This window comes from Bombus bifarius, unplaced genomic scaffold (assembly GCF_011952205.1).
Source record: "Bombus bifarius isolate JDL3187 unplaced genomic scaffold, Bbif_JDL3187 scf7180000008519, whole genome shotgun sequence".
In the NCBI taxonomy this organism is placed as follows: Eukaryota; Metazoa; Arthropoda; class Insecta; order Hymenoptera; family Apidae; genus Bombus; species Bombus bifarius.
In genome coordinates, this window is record NW_022884703.1 from 114,595 (window position 1) to 137,677 (window position 23,083).

Below are 23,083 nucleotides of genomic sequence, written 5' to 3' on the forward strand. Positions count from 1 at the left end.
AATAAATCATCTATTATAATATATTATATTTATATTGTACATAAACAATACCTAGTTTGAAAAATGTTTGCCGATCAATCGATCGTCTCTTAATCCAACTAGTAGTCCGCTCCAATAAAAACTGTACTACACATTGATAATTTTAACGTTTACGTAAGTCAAAATATTCTCCATTACCTGGTAAGATTTAAAAATATGTTATGGGTTAAGTATCAATAATTATTATAGGAAACGATCGAAGAAGTTTGAAACAAGCGGCACAGGCTTAGATGGCTAATTAAAATGGACGCACGCAAGTAGAACGTACTGTGGAATGTAAAAGGGTGGGAGAAAGAGGTTGAGAAGGATTGGGGAGATCGTGTATGAGGACAAGGGTGAGTTGAAACAAATGAGCGTGTAGAACAAGCCGATCAAGGTATAGTGGAGCAGTTCCTAACAGAGAGCTGACGGAAAGGACGATGAAAGCCGACGGAAATTCATGACTGTCAGATCGAAGGCTTGTCCCGTGCAATAGCTAGGCATCGTAACTCCTTACCCCGTGCCCTTCGTGTCAGCCCCCGTGGCACGTCGTAACGAGGTACGAAGGAAGGCAGTCAGGCAGAGTCAGGCAAGGCAGCAGGCGTCACGCCCGCCAGTCATCGAGCTCGTCACTCGCCCACGAACGCTTATAAAGATTCTCGCGGGCAGAATGTAGATACGAGCTGTCAGCTCGACATGAAGCATGCCGCCGACAGTGCACGGACAAACGGGACAGGCACACAGGATAGGCGAATCTGTCTCTCCCTCTTTCCCTTCCTTTTCTTTCTCTCCCTCTCTTTCACTTCCTCTTTTTCTTTCTCCTTCTCCTCTTATTCATTTGTTCTTTCTCTTCCCTACACACCAGTATATAGGTTTGGTTCTGTTGGCCCTTTCATTTCTTCTCTCTTTCTCCTTCACCGGCCGACTTCCCCTGTCGTTTTCCGATCGTGTTCCACGTTGCTTCGTCTCTTTCCCGACCAACTGAACACGTCTTCGTCGATCTTCTCATCGGACGTGTGTGCCTGTGTTGGCCTACGTGTGTATCCACGTCGGGTCCCCTGCTAATCATTATGCCGGGCGAAGCGGTACGACAAGGCACCGCGCGCGCCTTCTTAACTTTTCATTTGCTTGCTGCGAAAGAACTCGTGAAAGATCAGTGGCTCTCATTCTTTCCTCTCTAATCCTTCGCTCCTTTCTCAATTGCCGATTTGTCTCTGTGTGACTCATGGAAATCCAACCAAAGGGCACAGAATCAGTTAATTATAAACATGTGATTAACCAAAATATTAGTCTTCTATAGTATATGTATGCATAATTCAAGTAAAATCTGTTTAAATTTACAAGTTTCTATTCATATAAATATGCAATATACGTGCTTATGCGTAAAGCGCTGTCAAAGTGTCAGATGTTGATAATTAAGTTGATGTTTTCGCGATAGTTTGGTGGAATCATCCCATATCTTTCGTGCATGTATCTGCATCTCTTAAATGATAATATAGCATTAAGTTTAAAGAAAAATGCAAAATTTTATTGTACTTTACATAGCCACAGAGACAACCAGTCTTTGTAACGTTAGGCGAATAATTAAAGGGGAATGTTAAACGTTCATTGAATGTACAAGAGGCCAATTAAGCAAGAATAATACGACGAATAATTTAACATAGTATTTTGTTATCAGTTAGAAAGTTGTTGCAGCGTAACGAATTTGGTCAATGAAAATGGGGACGCAAGCCTTTTATTGTGTAAATTGGCCGATCTAACGGACGCGACGGTCGAATATAAACGTTCGTTTTCCGGAATTCCTCGGCAAGCGAAAAAGCCGAAACACCCAACTTTTAGTTTGTTTAGCGTATATGAGATAAGCCAAACGCATTTCCATAAACGGAGCGTCGTCTGTGTATTTTTCAAGGTACGTGGAGCTGCCGCGCTTACGCCGTGACTTCCACTCCAGGTGCTAAGCATCGCAATGGCACCGTGAAAATGGAGTTATTTTATGTCGAGCTTATGAGGATCGTTTCAAAGAAAGGCTGCTTCCGCAGAAAATGGTTACCGTCTGTATACAGCTTGGTACACACTCTCAAATTTATACAAGCTGTTACCTTCGTTCTCATCGTCAGCTCTTTCTACTTGGCTATGATCTTGCGTTACCAACGGCAACTACAATGGTCGATTTTCGTCAAAATGGCGCGAAAGCGAAACTGCGCGTTCACGTGATACACCGAACGCGTTATTAGGTCATAATTATTTACAAGCCGTTTGCCAAACATCTGTGAATTCACGCGATCCGATGTCTAAGTTTCATACCGAACACAATACATAGGACGTTTGAAACATTTATCGCCGTTTTACTCTTACGAAAAATTTGTAAAATAGGGAAATCAACGTTTTACCTTTTTCTCTGATATCGCGTCTAATTAATGGAACCGTCGATACGTTCATAAACTGAACACGTATCGAGTTGTACATTTTTAAACTATACAAAGATGGCGAGCGGAAATATGAAACGATAGGTTAATTAACAAGGCGTGTATTTCAACATTCATATTTTGTTTTCGTGAAACACGTTCCCGCGTTTTGGAAATCTTTTAGAAATTTCCAAAGCAGTACGTGCCAAATATGAGAGACTAGATCGAAAATTAGAAAGGCTGAACTGCTTTGTATTTTGAGATTACCTACATAGGCAGACCTTCATTGTAAAAACATTTCGAAGAAACTTTATGATCGTTAATCACTCGAAAGTATTATATATAGGTTATTTATTTAATTAGAAAAATATTTACATTGGAATTCATTTGTTTATGTATATTTGAAAAAGTTTAATGGAAAGTAGAAAATGATGTTAAAAATACAATTCTCTCGAGTTTGTTTTAAAAAAGTAATGTAATATTAAAATTATGAGTAATATGTGTAAGAATTATATTTTACCATGCCTAACAAAGATGTTTAATGAAAGATTAATTATATAATTAATATCTGCATGTGTAAAAAAAACGTAAACCATTTCAGTGAAATCTGAAATGCTAAAATGCACAATAGATATTTTACAAAGTGGGATAATGATTATTGAATTGATCAATTACGAAACGTTACAACGTATGTATGTATACCTATAGTAGGGCCTACGCAACAAGATGTTTTATGTTTTAAGTGAAATAGCAGAAGGAACGCGCGAGATATCGTAGAAAGTTACAGGAAGACGCGCGCAAAGCGTAATTGTTCACAGCTACTAATAATTAATGGCCCTGGAGCCGATTAGATAAAATTGAAACGAATATCATAAATATGCTGGGTTATTCTTGTACCGTGAGCACGATGTGCCTTATCGACTTTCTACTCGTAACTCAGGCGAATAGAGCGCATAAATTTCCGCCAACAATCAACAACGTATACTGGTTTGAAGGTGTGTTAAAGTAGTTTGAAAGTACTCATTACATGCCGTACGTTTTTTGTTCAATTAAAAGATTTATACTTTGGATTAGAAACAGCATTTTATGCAATCGGAGTGCCGCTGATTACCGTTTTGTTTTATCCGACAATTAGATGTACACATGTAGCTGTTGGTATAAATATTCTGTGTCAGATGAATAAATCCCAACAATTTAATTTCCTTTTATATTAATTACAAGTTAGCACCGATTATGCCGAGGACTGTAAAAAATATTTCAACTAGAATTACGATGCACATTTTCATCCTTAGATCTGTTTCTGAAAAAACAACAAATATTTTTAGAATAGTTATAGTTATAGAGTTACAGAGATAAAATAGTTATAGAGTAGACATCTTGAATAAATGAAGTTATTTTATGAGCGAAAATTGAGTTTTAACAGAAACGATTCAAAAGTAATTTTTATTCTCATTTTATATTCTCTTCTTCAAACAACTTCGAAATCCTAAGAATTGAATCGCTATTTTAAAAAATAAATACATACGTAATTGTATAAATTGAAGTTAACATGCTGTTTGACATCTAAGATATTATTTTACTTTTACACGTAATTTTGGACATGTTTTAAATTTGCTATATCTTATATTAAATAATGATAAATTCTTATATTAAAATAAGTTGTTTCGTCATAATTTTATTTTTAGTCTTCAAAGAATAAACTTTACAAATTTAAATAATTTAAAATGCTGCCGATACTCCGTTGCATAATGTATAATCATATATGTAAAATAAATTTTAGCAAATTTTAGTTCAGTAACTCAAGTCATTTTTATCATTGGTGGTTATCATAAATAATATCAATCATTTGTAATCGTGTCCAAACAGGATAACATATTTATGCATACTTACGTATTACATATTCTACAAATATCTCTATGACTTAGGTACTTGGTAAACGACCTTTCGACAATAACCTTAAACTATAGCACTAATTAACAATGGAACGAAACAGTATGTTTTAAACATGACCCTCGTTTAACAAACAGTTATTTAAATGACTGTCTCAAAAATATTATATGTTGTCATTTTTATTGCTACCGATAAAAGTTTTTAAAAGGAAAGATAGTAAATACGTATTAGAATGTAATCGTATTTCTAAATATAATTTAAAGATAAATGACAATACGAAAAAACATTTTTTAACTAAACCAAATGTTTAACCAGAAAAAAAGAAATAATATGTAAGAACATGAAATAATAAGTACATGAAGCAAGAATTATACGATTTAACGCCGATAGAACAACATTACCGATCTGATGGTGCTTCATAGGGGGCGATCAATGAAAGCGCTCGGTACTGAGAAATTGAATTTCATCGACTATTAGTCGAAGAAATAGCAAATGATCATACGTCAGTCGAACCAGTTCTCTTTCATTTATAAACTAAAGATAGATCAGAGAGGTACATCTGATCGATTAATACCAAACCTGTTTTACATAAATCGATATCCGATACCGAGCGAAAAGAGAACCTGGTACATTGATAATTATTTCCAACGATCACTTGCCCCGTATCTTTCCACGTCACCGTACTTATATATAGAGAAACGGTCCATGGTTTATTATCGTTATCATTACCACGACCATTACCAGCATTATTACTGAGAAACGGAGCACATCTGTTGTGTGCGGTATAATAATAATCTTGATTGTCTTTGGCCCGCAGCTCACGCCACTTTGCGCGTCTACGTGCAATTATACTCTCATAAGAGAGACCGTTGCTTGCGAACAACCGCGCCGCCGAACAGGGGATAAATGAATTGATATTTTACACTAACGGCCAAGCGTTCGCACTCCGCCTACCGCAATTACTTAACGCCGTTATAAACTTTCGGCTTGTTCGTAACGACTTGCTCGGCATAGATTGCGAACTTATCTTTCTCAATAACCGTATTAATATTTTCTTCGTTAAGTATTTCTTAACCAACCAAGTTAGCATTTTAGACAGCTTTTAATGGTTATATTTTCAATATTTCTTACTCTTTAAATATTATACTATGAGTCAGTTCTGTTATCGATTCTTCGTTTAGTATCTAATTTTACCATTTTTACCATATCGTACATAATACATCATACTCCCTTATGAATATATATCGATATAATGTGTATTTACGTGTAATATAAAAATGGAAATGCAAGCAGACCAGCCGACCGGACCTTGATTGTAAAGCTTAGAAAATTACAACGACGAAATTGATTATGGAGGGAGGGAATGAAAGATCGTCTATTTAAAAGTTACCTTCGATATTGTCTCTGTTAGATCAAGAGAAACAGAAAAATAAACTTATGACTAACAAAATGAAATATGTAGACCTATGCCATACACGACATTTAAAAAGAAATCAATTTATATTACGCTTCTCAAGCGAGTAACAGTGTATTCAAACAACATTTTATGAAGCACATCTTATCCATTGAAACCATTGAGAAGCCATTGGTAGTTGCCTCGTTGTATGGCAATTTGCTTAAAGTCTCTTCTTTCTCCGGACGCTACATCGCTAAAATTTAAATCCAGACCCAAGTCTTTCTAGTCGTAAAACAAAAAAACTACTTATAGAGAAGGAATAAAAAGATAGATCACGTAAGCTAATTCAATTTCACGTGGACGACTATTGATCATAGTGATTGCTGTCCGTTCACATATACATGCTCGAGCAATTACAGTACTCGTACATATATGGAGTTTGTTTCGAGATATGTTCGTCGCGACCGCAATCGCAAAATTCAAAAAATCGAAGGGCGCAGCTAGAGAAGACTGGCATGCTTCATTTGTGCCAGCGTCGCCGTTGATTTTTCAGATTGCATTTCGCGAGACAGGTTGGACAAGCGAAAGGATAAGCCTATCCGACCAGAAACTGCGCTAATCTACTCAGTTCTACTTACACACTTACAATTACAACAAACGCGCCAGGAAGTATACTATTTATCCTATCTAATTCTACATTACAAAGATGGCAATATAAGCGTATCAACACATTCACTTCATGGTATTTATACATAACTCGGGCGCTAAAGCCTACAGCAGAAAGACGTCTCAAGACGCTCGGGACAATCGAATACTTTCACATTCTAATTTTCGTACTATTTTCTTGAAGTTGGCTGACGAAGACTAGCTACTATTGCGTAAAATAAAATGATAAAACTTATACATAAATATTCGATTTTAATTAGATATATTTCAATTTCAATTTTAATTCAATATTCGTCGTCGATCGCGTTATATAAATATTCATAATCATGTGTATATACGTCATCTGAATAAATGATATTATTGAAATAAGTAACACGAAATTTGTTACCGTTATTGTATACTTTTCATTATCATATCATTTATTAAGATTAATAATTGTACTATTATTCAATTTGTTGTTTTTAACATCGTAAATTGCGAACGTATCGATAGTAATTACGAAGTTTATTAATATTTCAAAACTATGTTGCTTGGAATATAATAGGAAAGAACGATGCAATTCCACAGCCTAACCATACCAGCTAACCAACGTAACCATACGATACATACATAATGTGAATACAGAAAAAATAAGCATGAAAATCATGAGCTATAAAGATCATCTTGAATATACTTTGATCTTATAAATAATTATAATGAACACACTCTGTAATTCCGGTCACGGATACATATACTAATTATCAACATTGCGTTATTCATATCAGTTCTTTATATTGTAATATTTTGATCATTTAACAATTGTACCTATATTCATATATTATACTTTTATACAAGGTGTGTACTACAGGTCATAAGTCATTGTATTTATATTAACATGCTGCATCAGAAAATAAGTAAAAAATAAGTAAACAAGGAAAGTTAAAAAAATGAAGCTGACTTTGATATTTCCTCTATATCCCCATCTATAAAAAAGATCATTAACAACAGATTATGCATCAAAATCAAACAAATTTGCAAAAGCAAGAGATTTATTCATGTTGCCTGTTTTAAGTGCTCCACTCTGTATACGTATATTAGTCATTAATGAAGTGTTATTAACATTTAAAAATGTGACGTGTAACAAAAACATATTCTGAACTAATAAATAACTATGTTTTATGCACTGTGCTCGAAAGTTTCACGTAATACAACCAGTCACCTGTGTCGATTTAAACCTTTCATTTTACGACATGATTGAGTGACCAGAGGGGCAAAAATGCATACAACTATTTTATGAGATGCGAAAACTTGTTGTCATTGATGATGTTGTGGCTCAGGGGATGTCAACATACAGCTCGGCATCAAGCAGGAATCATCGAATCCAAAGGAATAAGTGGAAGAAATCTAACGAGGTAACGAGGCATAGAATATTATAATTTATTCTTAAAGACTGTGTTAATTAATTGGAAACTTTGAAACAACTAAAGACTGACATGTTTGTGGTTCTTCGGCTTTTATTTTCTATGGGAGATTGATTTGTATCAAACGTACAATTTTAGTGATAATAATTCAAGAGAATAAGAAGTTTAAACTTACGGACAAATTTACGTTCGCATCCTATTTTTTAATTAATAATAATTAACGTAAAACACCAGAAGTGGAATTAAATGAAATGCACATTACGAGGTTATTTACATTCTTGGCTTTTGGAATATCAGAGAACTGATTACCATTAGGTACTTTCCTGAAAGCAGGAAAAAGAGGAAGGACTGAGAAATCTTTAACAAAGTATGAATTACTGTAATCTACTCTGGCTGATCTAACGATGATTGTTTAGAAGATTTCAGGTAATAAAATATGAAATTCTAAAAAAATGTAAAACTTTGATAATTAAAAAATTTTTTTTTAAAGAAGAATTATAGAAATAAAATTAACATGAAAGCTATACGCAAAGACTCTAACATACATTGTGGATGTGAAAAATAAAAAAAAAAGATATTATTCTTTACAAATATATAAATGACTTGAAACAACATTTTTCAACACACGAAACCGAAGGATGTAACGTAGAATACCGACTGTGAGATCTTGCTTAGCTGTGGCTCATGAAAATTATATATATTAATTATATTATACTAATTATATTAAATATATGTACATAATTTCTTCTATCTTTTTTATAGTGAAATAAACCGGACATAAATAGATGTTATCGTTGCAATAGCATCCAACTCTCTAATATCCAACTATTGTATCGCTTGAACAAAGGATGAGGAAATGCGTTGTATACAATAGAGCAATGTAACCGTGATCCAATTTATGTAATGTTTGTACGATTTTAATCAAAGGAATTTTAATATGTAAATAAACAGTTTATAAAAAGATATTAAGACATAAACATTGCTACAAATCCCTATGCTTGTATGTGTGAGAAATTATGTGAGTAATTTAATATAATTAGTATAATATAATTAATATACATAATTTTCATGAGTTGCCACGGCTAAGCAAGATCTTACGGTCGGTATTCTATGTTACGTCCTTCGATTTTCTGTGTTCAAAAATTTTTTTGTTTCAAATCATTTATGTATTCGTAAAAAGCTCTTCAAAGACCATATATGGTGTGATAACACAAGATAAAATTTCAGAACTTATGAGTAGTGGGGGTAAATTTTGAAACAACATTTCTCTTTTTTTTAAATTTCTCACATTCACCAGTGTTTACAGTTATTTATTGAACAAAATAACAGTAAAGAGATAGTGGGCTGGCAATTTTATCTGGCAGTGTGTATGTATAGTTGATCCGATTTTCGACCTTCGTCGTGATTTACCAAGCGAATTTCGTTCACGTGGAATAACAAAGCTTGGTGGCAAATAGAATTGCTGGAGAACCTATGCTCAAGGAAGTATTTTCGATAAAGAGCATATTACGTCGCGTGTAAAAAAAATAGTTCGTTGGATTGAAACGTGAAGGTTCGCGTAGAAGCTAAACACACCTGGGCTAATATGATTTCGGCGAACAAAATTTATAGATTTGAAAAGTAGATACTCCTACGATTAGAAATGTCAAATAGCTACGTGTCATGATTGAGTTAAACGAAATTGATTAATAGGTAGAACGTATAAAGACGATAATCTTTAGTTTGAAATAAAATATTGTGCCCAGCTGGAAAGTTGTATATCTTGTACATATACAACAGTATGGTTCACACGTATGTATTATTCCCTTATTCGTACGTTATATTCACTACCATTAATTATTACTATTCATACCTTATATGTATATATTATGAACCGCTGATATTATAATTATAATTAATACAATTATTATAATATGAAGATTATAATCTATTAGTATTTGTACATATTCATGTTCCAAACGTTAAATGCTTTAAGATTCTGAAAATCTCCTTATAATTATTCCTTATCGCTTTCAATTTTCTCGATGCAGAACGGAATGGAATAAAATTCTAATGTGGAGTAAGATGATAATGTTGGCATTTATAATTAAAATAAAGTATTGCGAAAGTTGGTAATTGCTTAGAAAATCAAGTGCATATCGAGCTATAAAGTATCACGTAAAAATTGATGATAAGATAGTAGCCCGTAGATTGGCACGATACGCGTGGTTCAATGCCCGATAATAGTTTCAAATTCCTGAGTGGTGAAAATACGTAGTATGTATCGCGGCGAAGATAGTAATTACCGGTTTATTAGCAACGGAATCTCGAGATTCTACGAAAATCAAAGAGCAGTTGGTTGTTTTGCGTTATAAAGGATCACACAGATTTCTCGCGTGGCATTATAACGCGGTGTGCCGCAGCACGCGGTAATTACAGGATTTGCAGGTAACGAGCGAATGGCGAGTAAATGACACACGAAAAAAATTTAACTACGATGGAAAGCTCGGCGCGATGTGGTACGGCGTGGTGTGACAGCGAGCGGTGGTCGCGTCTTGAGATACATAAATTATATCGACGTTGCACGGTCGGCTGGCAACGCATGTAAAACAAAGTCGTTATGTCAAAGAGGCATCTTGACCTAGCAGAATCCCGTCGCGCGGACACGACTCTGACAATCGTCGTGTAGAGTGTAGAATGTAGAGAAGCGGCCAAACTGGCGAGCAGACCAAGAAGGGGAACGTGAGGCAAAGGGATGGTAGGCACGGCGCGAATAAATAAAGCTATCTCGACTCGCGTTTATCATTCGCTATCCGAGCGGTCCTCGTAAATCTGCCCGCCATCCAGCCAGCCAGCCTTCCTACCAGCCCGCCTGTCTGCTCCCAGTCGATAAGAGTCGGCTACGGGGCAATATGTTGCATCTCACCCCTGGACTGCGCTTCATAGCACGAGTACAATTATGCTACAACCGCTTTTAACCTCTCCACAACCGCAGCCACACAGCTGTCTTCTTCGCGCTCCCGATACGTCGCGTCGCACGTTCACCTTCGCGCTTCCAGCTTACCAGAGCGCCCTTCCCTCGCGCGATAAATATTCCTTCGAGATGGAAGACGTCCTCCGGATATTCGATGGGCCGGATGCAGATAACGAAATGTACATGGAGCTCACGTTAGGATTGTATTCTCGTTCCTTCCTCGCGAGCCTTTACGTTTTAATTTTCCGCTCAACCGGACACGTTCCAGCGTTACGTAGCCTGACACGTCCGTACTCGTCCTTCGCTATACGATTTACGTTAGCGATCTCTCGATCTCTCATCGATGATAAACGTTTATGCGTTAAGCGCGAACCGAGTTTCATCCACACCAATTATCAATTATTTAACGTTGATAGGTAATTATTTAAAAAGCGTTCATATTCGCCTGTATATAAAACTTCCGGCGTGAAAACGTTTTATACTTTATTACAAGCATAAATCAAAAGCTAGTTGGGCTAGATGCAAGCGTGTTAATCTTTTACTTGTATCTACTCCGCATTTGCATACCAATAACTGAATCCATAATCGCCAATAAATTGAATTGATTTAAGACACTATCGTTTAACAACAAGGTTAAATCAATTTCTTCGCGCGTCCGCACAATCACAGATAATGAATACGTTATACGCTATGCAACCAGCCATGTACTCGTTGCGACACGTCAAAACTAATAAAACTCTTGCACAATCCTATAATCGCGTTAGTCATTGTGGGAACGATGATCATTATCTCTTCTTTGTCACCTGAAAACATTTTTCTTCGCAGTATTATTGTATTCGATGTTGATTATTCGTTAAACGTTCTCCCACGTTTCTTAAGAAACCGCCGCATTGTGACACCAACGCTGTAAATGCGTAAAATATTCATTTATACAAAACGTATTAGGTATCTAACATCGTTTTCCATAGATAGCGTATAATAATGTGTTAAAGAATTTTGTTACAGCGAGGCATTTCACATAATTACTTTCAACAAGATACTTCACACAATTTGCTAATATATCTACATTTTATAAGGTTCCTTGCATACGCAATAATTCCTTTCAACGTACTTAACATGAAAATTTTAATACGAAAGGAACCAGCCAAGTGAAACGTATTTGAGAGAAACGATTTCTTACAGAGATCGTACATATTCGTATTCAGAATACGTACGCGAATAAGTTAAGGTACTGCGATTTTATAGCGTAACAAAAATGTCATTAAAAAAAGAGAATAAAATCTGATATATGTCATACCTGACCAATTTGATATCAATTCACTGGTGACAGTATATTGTAATTTACGGCATAGGATACAGTGAACAGTACAGAATAATATAACATATAATTCATCGATTATAAATATCCGTTTTTTCATAGTAATATTTCTCATAGAATTCGGTAAATTGTTTATTAATACATCGAACAATTTCTTTGAAGGAAACGATCAACGAAGATAACTAAGAACTTACGCGAAATATTAGGGAATTCATTCTTTCTTGTAATATTACCAATTTACGCAAAGAAAAATTCTTAAAAGTCACTATAGCCCATCGTTGATTTTATAAAGCATATTATACACTGTTTATGCTTTAAAAAAAAGTACTTTAGACCTTAATATCTTACATAGATTATGCAGCGAAGGAAGTAAGAAAAATACAGGTTAGTTTCGGAAAATCCAAGCTTTTCAAACAAATCGCAGGGATGTATAATCGTACATAAAGTAAATTCGAGAAAGATGTCCCCTGTTCGCATGCGGGTTATAAATACGTAAATGCCATTGAGTAACGATATAAAATATTTTCTGAAAACAATTTCACCGTAAGTATCCGCACCTGTGGCACATAAAACTGCTCGAAATCGCGCGTGGGTAAAACATAAAAGATGTTTCGAAAAGAGAAATGACTAAGTCGAATCAGCTACGGAAGCCGGAGGCTTTAAAGGGGCCCGGATAAACGTACCGTGCGTTCCACCCCGCGCAGCGTTCTACGACACTCTACGTGACTCACTCGACAAACTATCAATGCGTCGCTTCGTTCTCAATTCTCAATGTCCTCGTCGTCTTCTTCGTCTCTGTCGAAAAGAAGTAAGGAGAAGTAAAGAGAAGCAGGAACGAGAAGGGAAACGGTGAACGATAAAACGAAGGGGACAGGCACAGAGAAGCGGTATCTATTTTTGTTAGTTTCGTCGATGGGTTGTGTGTTGTGTGGATTTTCCCGTTCTCCGTTCGTTGCTACCCCTACCGAAGACATTACATTTAGATATACACGCGATCCAGTAAATTCTTTTTACAACACGGTTAAATCAGCATGAGATGAAAGGCAGGGTAGAGCGTGTAGGATCGGTTAGTATTAATGCGGACAGCACATTAGACACGTCTCCGTGAAGTATCTAACAAAGATAAAGTGGGCAAGAGGAACTGAGAAGAACTATAGCAGAGCATTGGTACTCTGTGCGAAATAGAGAGAAAGAGAAGGAAAGAGAAGGAGGAACGAAGGAGAGAGAGAGAGAGAGAGAGAGAGAGAGAGGAAGAGAGATAGAGAGAGTCTCTTTGATCCGCTTAGGCTGACTGCGCCATCAAAGTAATCCGACAGTAGATTACTTTCAATACATACATACTACATACGTATGCTCGCTTGTCCGGCAGCCGACTCGTGTTAAAATCCTACCGTGTGGGTGTATCCGTTTGTACTCACTCGTGTCTACGTATATGCAAGACTAACCGCCATATCTACCGTCGATTTATGCGGTCAACAACGCGATATCTCGCTCAAAGCGAGTCGTCGACCATCTCGGTTCTCTCGGTCGACGTACGAAAATAGCGACCAGTATGCAGAAAACTTTGTATGCCTACGATCTACGATCCAACTCGCATGTACATTCTCCGAAATTCTCGTAATTCGTGCTGAATCACCCAGGGATTTACATATGAGCCAAAGAGTTAATTCTTGCACTGTGATATCGGCCGAATATGTAATCGCTGTCTAGACGTTCAACAAATATCTAGATAATATTTCAGTAAATGTAGACAGTAGACACGCTTTGAGATTCGTAGTTCGTTCCTTGTCCGGTTTAAGATACGAGTCCGGACTACGATTTTATGAAACGTAAGTTATAGAGACGTCACCCTGTTTCTAGTGAAACGAACGAAATGTTAGCACTGCAATGTTTTGTACGGACCTATATCGAAATAGTGCAGATCGTATACAAATTTTACGAAATAACACTTTCAAACAAATACGAGAGAGTTGATGGCAAATATATATTTACATATATTGCAAGTATCTGCGTGTACCTACTTATTTTATGCATGATTATCATTACACTCAACTTTGGTATAAATCAGTCGCATTTTACACTTTTATGCATGCCTGTATACATATACGTATATACGTGCACACATATACAGTCGCTCACATTAATATTCGGACACCTTTTAAAATGGAATAACCTTTGTAATATTGGACCAAAATTGGACTTTACGTTTTATGACAAATTCGAGGGATTTGTGGACTAGATTTTTACGATTTCTTATCTGAACCTGTGATGAAAATTTGTACGATACGTTCTGTTGATTTATGAGAATTATTGTATATACATACTGAAAATTTCATCGAAATAGATTATGAGCCTTGCCAGTACATTCTTACGAGCTATAAACGGTTAAAAATGGTAAAAATCGCAGATTATCGTGACTTGCGGCTTATAGCTGCTATAATATCTTTCCATATCTGTCGCTTATTTCTGCATCAACTGATTTCGATGAAATTTCCGACATGTATATCTAATTGACATAAATCTGCAAAATGTATTTTTTAAATTGAATTGCAATTGCTATATTTTCAAAACTTTTTTATGCGTTATCTAGTAAAATAGTTCTTCTAACTTCCCAGGAAAACACAAGTCGTTTCGTCCAATCTTAAAAAAATTATTCCGTTTGAAAGGATGTCCGAATACTAATCTATATTCTAAAACACTAAGTCAATGTACATATACGGAGTTTGCCCTGAAAACTACTTTGAGAAAAGAAATATAAGAAAGTTTGAAATCAAAGCTTCACATATGATACAATGACATTTATCGCTGTATACAATATTATGCATCTTTACACACAATGTATACATTACGCGATTCTAATCAAATTTTTTAGTCTTTAGCTTAGCTTATATTGCAAAGATATAATAAAGTTAACTGTTAATGTTTATTGTTAGTATTTTGTCTTACAATTATTTTTTACGTTTTGATATCGAGAGGTCAAAAAACTCGTATATTATATATATTTTAATATCATATCGGTTCTATTAGTCATCGATTTCTTTTTGGTCGTTAAAATGCCTTCCTTTTAATTACGAGTACGTGAATGTAATAAGTTTTAAGGGTTCGCAATCATCGATTCGATTACTACGCTTCAACGTTAATCACCCGCAGTCAATGATTCTTGTGGTTATCGTAACATGCAGCAGATTAATTATAGTGTCGAGGCGAAAGACAGAAAGTCCAAAGGCGACAGCGGTTCCGGCGGGGACTTTCACGTTCCCGGCTGCAACTGGCAACCCGTCAATTAGCGCCACTGTCACTGCCTTTAAGGTTTGCTGGAACCCCTCCTTTTCACCATTATCGCGAAGAATTACGGTATGTATAGCTGTCAGCTCGTAAGTCTCGTTTCTGTTAAAACTAGTTGCCCGTTATCCACTCGATTAGCGATCAATTAGGTTCATGTGACAGCCGTTAAGGAGATTCCAACAACCACTGATACGAAATATTTCACACGCCTTTCTTTCTCTCTTCCGAAGAATATAATCATTATAAATTTCACACTTTTAGGTAAACTCTCCAGGAAGATCGCATCTTCCAACCATCAACATTGATTACGTAGCACGTTATAACAGGACTTTTGATCGTTCAACCTGCGATGCCAGCCATTAACTTTAAAATATCGATGACGTAACTTTCAAAAGGATCTCTCGATACTTTCCACTTTTCGGTCATCGCGTCAAAATTACAAACGATAAAAGTAAGATTTGAAATGTGTTAAAAAAATGTTCAACATGTCCGAGTGTAAATTAAGAAAATGCACTAGTACTTGTATTCATACCGTTTAATCTTAGTAGTTACAGAAATCTATTATCTGTTCGCATACCTTTTGTTGTTAATTGGCTCTGTCTTTTTCTTTTCGTGGTAAGTTGCAAATTTCCAAAACATTTCTATCCCTGCAATTTACATATGTAATACGCTGAGTCTGAGTTAGTCTTCTGGAATATGTCTTCTACCGAATGTATTCACGTATTTCAGCGTCATTGCAGAGTTATCAAGAGCTGTCTAAGGTATTTTACGGATCAGTCGCGAATGTCGATCGGTGTATGCGTGCCTTTCTAATATCCTAGAAATATACATAACACAGTAACGTATAACTGTCAGGCTGTAATTCTCGTTTCCACTAAGGTTACTTGCCTGTTGCTCGTTCGATTAACGGTCGATTAAGCCTGTCGGGCAGCCGTTAAGGAGATACGAGAAAGAGCCAAAGATATGAAATGCAAGATACTTTATAATTTGAGATAACGTTATGAATGGTAACGAGCTCTGCCCGCCTTCTACGGTGCGTGCATGCGCGTGTACGAATACGTGTGACTACCTAACCTGCAGAACAGCGCATACATTCCTCTTGGCCGTCGTTTTAATCGAATGGAAACTAATGAAGCCGAGTGTTATGCCGCTATAAATTTTTTGCACAATTCGCATGTTTATCGCGATAACCGCGAAACCCAACATGCTGCGAAATCGAAGCTGCTTTTAAATTTTATTATTATAACTTTATGAATTTCGATAGCCTTTCTCTCGCTCCGGAATTTTATGGAACGTATAAATTTTAGGATCGATGACGATATAAACGCTGACACAACGTTGCCGAGTTGTTCCTATTTCCACTTTCAAAATTGTCACACTTGCATAAATATCCCACATAACATATAAAATTAATTAACAAGCAGAAAATTTATGATTGACGATAGAGCCATTTCATTTTATAATTCACTGATTCATTATTACGTACTCAGACGCTGCTTCGCCTAGGAAGAAATAGTAATTAACTGCATCAAGGTTATCGACACGCATACTTTATCCACAACTAACACCTATTGTAGCCGGATCACATATATATGTATATATACTGTTTTTCTCAGGTTTACTTTTAAATTTATCGATCTCCCTTCTTTTTCGCTTAACTACTATAAATTTTCATTAAATGTGGCACGACTACGTAAAGAATTAAATTATTTTGTTTTAACCTTAGAAGATTCATTTCCGAGAAAATAAATATGGAAAATAATAAGGTATTACGTATAAAAATAATAAAAAATGAAATAAATTATGAAAATTAATATATTTCCTTTTTAATGGTTTACTTAGTTTTTTTATACGATAAACATAATAATATAATACAGTAATAATTAGTTAGAGTATTCATTTTTATTCATTAGAATTTTCTTATTAATATGTGAAACTTTCAAATTTAATAATTTAAAAAGTGTTCTTAAAGCAAAATATGTAAAATTATTATTACCTAGATATTTAGGTTTGCTCAATTATCTCGTAAACGTATAGAATAACATGGTTGAGGCTTTAAATGATCTATTTTAAATTACAGTGTTAAAAATTATTGACATTTTTCAAACTGACAACATCTATAATTTTTAATTGCCATATTTATAAATTTTCATTGTAAAAGCGTCTCAAATAGAAAGTGTTTGTAAAAGCAGATAATATATGATACGTTTATTCGTACCAATTCTGATACTGGAAACGCAGGTAATATACAAATAATAAATGAACAACGTTTAAAACTTCCGCTCATTACAGCGTTCATGACAGACTGCGTAAAATCAATAAACAAATGTTTGTTGAAACAAATTATTATTACTTAATGGCTGGTAGCCAAACCATAAATTCGATTTCCATGGATTTAGATAACGATAGGCGGATACCCATGTACGCTGTACATACACTAGGGATATTTTATTCCGGCATCCTGATACAGCATGTTCGTGTAATTCTCAATTACAGCACATATCGTAATTACTGTTAATATAATTGACATAAACATTAGTTGTATTTCGTAGTATCTACTAAAGGAGCAATAAACTGCGTTTTACAGTATTTGTTCATTTCGCTTGGAAAAAATCGTCGAATATAAACCAAATGTGTTCACGCTTTTCTATAATAAAAAAAATTGAAAATTGATTCTTTACGCGTGTGAAACGCGTAAGTTGGATATGATATTTGTGTATTAGGTTTCAGGATATAAAAATATCAATAAAAAGTGATTACGTTATGAATTTACAATAGTTTAGTGTTTCTTGGTTTGATTTTTATTACTTGAACGATCACACGTTTAATAGATGACAATATATTTGATGCAAGTCAAATAATATCATCAGCACTTTAAGGTTACTCATAATACTTAGATATATACATATGTAATAGCATTTTAGCCGTAGCTTTGTAATAACCGTATCTATGTTTAGTATGGGTACTCTTCTAATCTCTGTAAATCTTAATAACTCTACAAATCATATTCAGAGACAATTTCGTGAAAATTACAGAATAATTCAAGCTAAAGCATTATCGTGGTCGGAAAGTGCCTCGACTATTGTACGCCGTTTAAGCTGCTCTTTCATATGCATAGCATGTTTCATGTATGTATTTAGATGTATGTATGTCGCGTAATCAAGAAATTAATTTAAACATTGCTAGGATGTCCTTCCTGCTCATCTTTGTTTGCAAGTATTTTATTTGCTATTATACTTATAATTATTATTTGTACTAAACAGAATTATTCAAACTAGTGATAGATTTTTAGGCATTTTTGACAGCTAATTAAGAGCGCTAATTAAGAGAGCGTAAATGCATGTATCATAGAATACATAATAAAGTAATAAAGTAACAAGTTCTAGCATTTATTTTGCAAACAAATATTATTTTTGAAATAAGTTTACTTAAATATAGAAAAATGAGATAAGAACATAAAGTCAAACTTTAGGGCTGACGAGCCCCATTTGAAAATTCAATTGATTCGATTGCAGGATACTTTCAACGAAATTCTAGTTCAAGTAAAATATAATCTCGTATCAAATCGTAAAAATATTAAAATTCCGATTCATTCTTATAAGTACATCTCTGATTAACGATGTATTTACGAAATTATTAAACTAAAAATGGCAAAAAGCTAATTATAATTTGCAGAGTTCTCAGAATAGAGAGTTAGAGAGTGTTGTTACTTCATTAAACATTAAAAAGTTTACGATAATACGAAGTTTCCGAGGATAAGTTGGATCGGTGGATTTTAGGAACAATTACGAGAAGGTAAGACAGTTGGTACGATCGAACTTCCGAGGAGGCGCAAGAAGAGTGAAATAGTGGAGGACGAATGGAAAATCGCGGCAAGGCACATGAATCTAAGCACGGTAAGCGGTAAGTGAATTGATCGTTCGAGGCGGCACATCGTTACGACACACCGGTGTCTCCATCCATCTATCCCCGTCCTTTAAATCGGCGTGCCCCGTTCTTTGTTTAACTCCTTTCTCGCCTCCCCTCGGCGAGCGGAACGAACGTATTAGGTTATGGACCTCGCTTTTCCAGGCGCGCAAGTTATAAATGGCCGTTGCACGCCGAGCTGAAACGTATACACAGGGTGCACGGTGTATTCTCCCGCGAGCACGAGCGGACGAAGATGACGTTAGGCCGCGAGTTAGAAGTAGAAGCGAGATCGCAATATACCGACGCGAGACTGGAAGCGGGACTAGTCGACGTAGTCGATGGAGGCGCGCGGGCTAGTGGACTCGGATTTATGAGACCGTCATATTTCGCAAGTTGCGAGCCGGTAATTCCTGGCCGTGCGGCGATTTATGGCCGCGGTGTGTCCCGCCTGCGCCATTAATCCTTCCCTTTCGCCCTGAATCGAACTTCCACCTATCCTATAGTCTCCTCCTCTTCTCCTCCCTTCCCTTCTCTTCTCTCTTCTCTCTCTTTCTCTTTCTTCGCTTCTTCCGCTCTCTTTCTTCGCTTTCTCTTCTCTTTCTCTTTCTTCTTCTTCTCTTCTCTCTTTCTCCTCTCTTCTCTTCTCCTCTTCTCTCCTCTCCTCTTCTCTCCTCTCCTCTCCTCTCGTCACGTCTTTCACGTCTCGTTTCGACTCTTCGCATCGCGTCACGTCGCGTCATGTCGTATGTCGTTTCTTGTTGCCCCTTCTGTAAATATGAATTGATGTTGTCCAAAATTCGAAATGCTTGAAATCTATCTTGAAACAAACAACTCGCTTATTTCGTTTAAATATAAAACGCTTATGAACGATACATTTGATCCTTGACATATTATAGCCTTTATTCTTTTGGAAAAATGACACCAATTTCTACAATTAATTATCACCATGTCCTTCCTGCCATCACTAAATTCTGAATATTTCTCGTATGTTATAGTGAGGTAATATTTGGATAATATTATTCAAATATTTTCGGACTCTAATCACGTTTTTCGGCGATTTCTTCAAGAATTTTAATCACCAATTTCACCATTCAAGCATAAAATGTTTCGTAAACCAATTACTTTTATTTACGTTTGCTGGCGAAGTTAATAGCTTCTTGATAGATTGTAAATGTTCAATCCCGAAATAGACGAGTTTATAGTTCTTTCTAAATTAAAAAAAATTTCACGTCGTATCGCATTTTAGACAAATCGAAAGGTATTAAAATATGATTTTTTCCAATTCAGGAATTTCATTTCCACGTTCGCGACAACAATGCTACACGACTATTACCTATGATGCGCGCAACTTATTACGGATCCACGCAAACGACTATAGGACGTAGATTATCGAGATTAAACGAGCTATGACTGGCATCGTTAGACGAAGAAAAGAAAAGGTAGTGGATCGACAAAATAATTAATCGCAGCGATCGGCATGGTGTTGGCGGTTCTAGTAGAAACGAAGCGAGCGAAGAGGAGCCGGTTGCACGTCAAGTATGCGCGGAATGAAAACTGTCAGTGGCCTGACACGGCGGACTGGTTGGGGGCGACAGCTTGCTAAATGCACAACCACCCCGGCTGACTCTAGTCAACGTCTGCATACCATCTACCTGCCTCTGCTTCTACCGTCACCGCCTCCGCCTCCGCCTCCACCACCACCGCCGCCGCTACTGCTGCTGCCATCGCTCGAAAAGTACACCTCTCGATATTGTTGTCCATGCGTTAAAATTTTTCCGTGGCTCAACCATAAAAAAATCAACCGAAATTTATACATATATCAAAATGTATAAATAAATGACCGGAAAAATAATTTGCAGATGCGTGATATTGACGTACCGCGACCGATACATAGTCCATTAACCTCTCGCCAACGGCGGAAAGGTACAACGAACTGCCGAAAACCACTTTAACTGCTTACCGCGAGACCGCAGAAGCAATGATTCAACTTGTCGATATCGATTTCCTGGAGCTGCTTCAACCAAGGTATCAACGAGTCACTGGTTTTTTTCGGCCCACATATTATACGTCAGTGGCCGTGTTCATTCGCCGACTCATGGGATAATGCGATGCGACGAGCGTCAAAATTTCAAGCTGTCGTAGGAACTGCTTTTCGAGCAGACTTAACCGAAGACAAGGAAGATGGATTATATACTTTAATTTTCATACTGTGTATATAATTGAGGGTTCTTCGTTGTATATGCGTTATAAACGCAACGTTTCTGAATATATCATAACTTTTTAACATACATACATGTACGCAGGTGCTATCATAGTTGAAAAGTTTACGTCTTATGTATACAATTTTTATAAATATCCTGTTATACGTTTATGTTCGCCGATTAAATTCTGACCAAAACCCAAGCTTTTCTATTATGGTAGCTGTGTATTAATTTTATTTTATCTCTTCTTAAATTTAAATAAAGCAACTATTATTTCGACGGACTAAACAATTTATTTTCCTAGGAAAAAAGGTAATTAAATGGAATAAATGTTAAAGTTTCGAAAGAGGAGCTAAACATATTTTTTTTATAATTTACATAAATTATTTATTACAACGTTTACTAGGATATTGTACAAGTGTGTGCGCGGGAACGGTGACGTGGCTGATATTAGTACAACGTCAAACTTATAATTGGCGTGTCCCGATCGATATTTTAATTTATCTAAGGGGAACGCTCCAGTGATGCTGTCAGTACACTTAACGAGTAAGGACAGCTTGCCGAACCGGTGAGTAGAAAATTGAAAACGTGACGCCAGCTATTCAGATGTCACATACCCACATCGTTGGGGCTGTCAGGAAGTAATAAGTAAAAATAGATCTTTCTCCTTCGAGTCACCAATTACTTTGACAATTATTCAATTTACCACTGACAATCTTGATCGCAAAAACTTTTTTATCTCCGAACACATAACAAAGTAATTAAGAAAATCTTCCGTATCTTGCCGACATTATGAATTTGTTTTCCATAATAAAACTAATAAGAGCGTTTAACGGAAAAGTACTTCAGATAATTATAAAATGAACATCGAGTGTTTCAGTTTTCGGATAAATACTGGAACGGTATAGTCATAAGATCGATCTAATATCGCAATAATAAACGAAATATTAAAATAAGTAATAAGTATATTCTAGGAAAGATGAAGTAAGATGAAAGATACTACCAACGCATTTCAAAGGATTATTTTATATGCTTGCTGGAGGCTGGAGCAAAGGAATCGAATAACTCCGAAATTTTTATTGATATTCTTACAAATAAGAAAGCAAACATAATGTCTTGTTCGCTCTATACTTTTAAAATTAGTAAAATTTGATGTTTAAACGAAGTAAGTAGACCTCGATTCATTGGATTATCGGTGTCGATGGCAATTGTTACGAAGTGAACTAAATTCACCAATGAAATTAACGTCCCATCGTATCTCTCTAGTAGCTCACTTGAACCTCTATTAATGAAATCTCACTAAATAATGTAATAGCAATTACTTAACTGATACGTGTCTGCCAGTTTAGCGTTCAAATAGACGGCCGATATTGTGTAAGCGTCAGTCATTTTAGAATCAATCATCGTACAGATTCGAATACGAACTGCACGTTTCCACGTATCTATAATTGAATTTTTGTTACATTACCTGTTTACTTAAAATATTTTTTTACAGGAACATTTATTACAATACGATCAATCGCTGATTTGTTAACCTTTTTACTTAAAACATATGATATTTTAATACATACTCCACTTGCTTTCAAAATTTCTGTACATAAACTAAATCTTATGTGCAATATTAAGAAAAAATCTTGATTCG

At 35.8% G+C, this 23,083-nt stretch overlaps 1 long non-coding RNA gene across 1 annotated transcript; it reads left to right on the forward strand.

The window, feature by feature from the left end:
* Positions 1 to 20,854: 20,854 nt before the first annotated feature.
* LOC117213195 lies at positions 20,855 to 21,720 on the forward strand. Its single transcript, XR_004488599.1, has 2 exons — positions 20,855 to 20,975; positions 21,100 to 21,720. It is a non-coding gene; the product is annotated as an uncharacterized LOC117213195 (long non-coding RNA).
* The last annotated feature ends 1,363 nt before the right edge of the window (positions 21,721 to 23,083 follow it).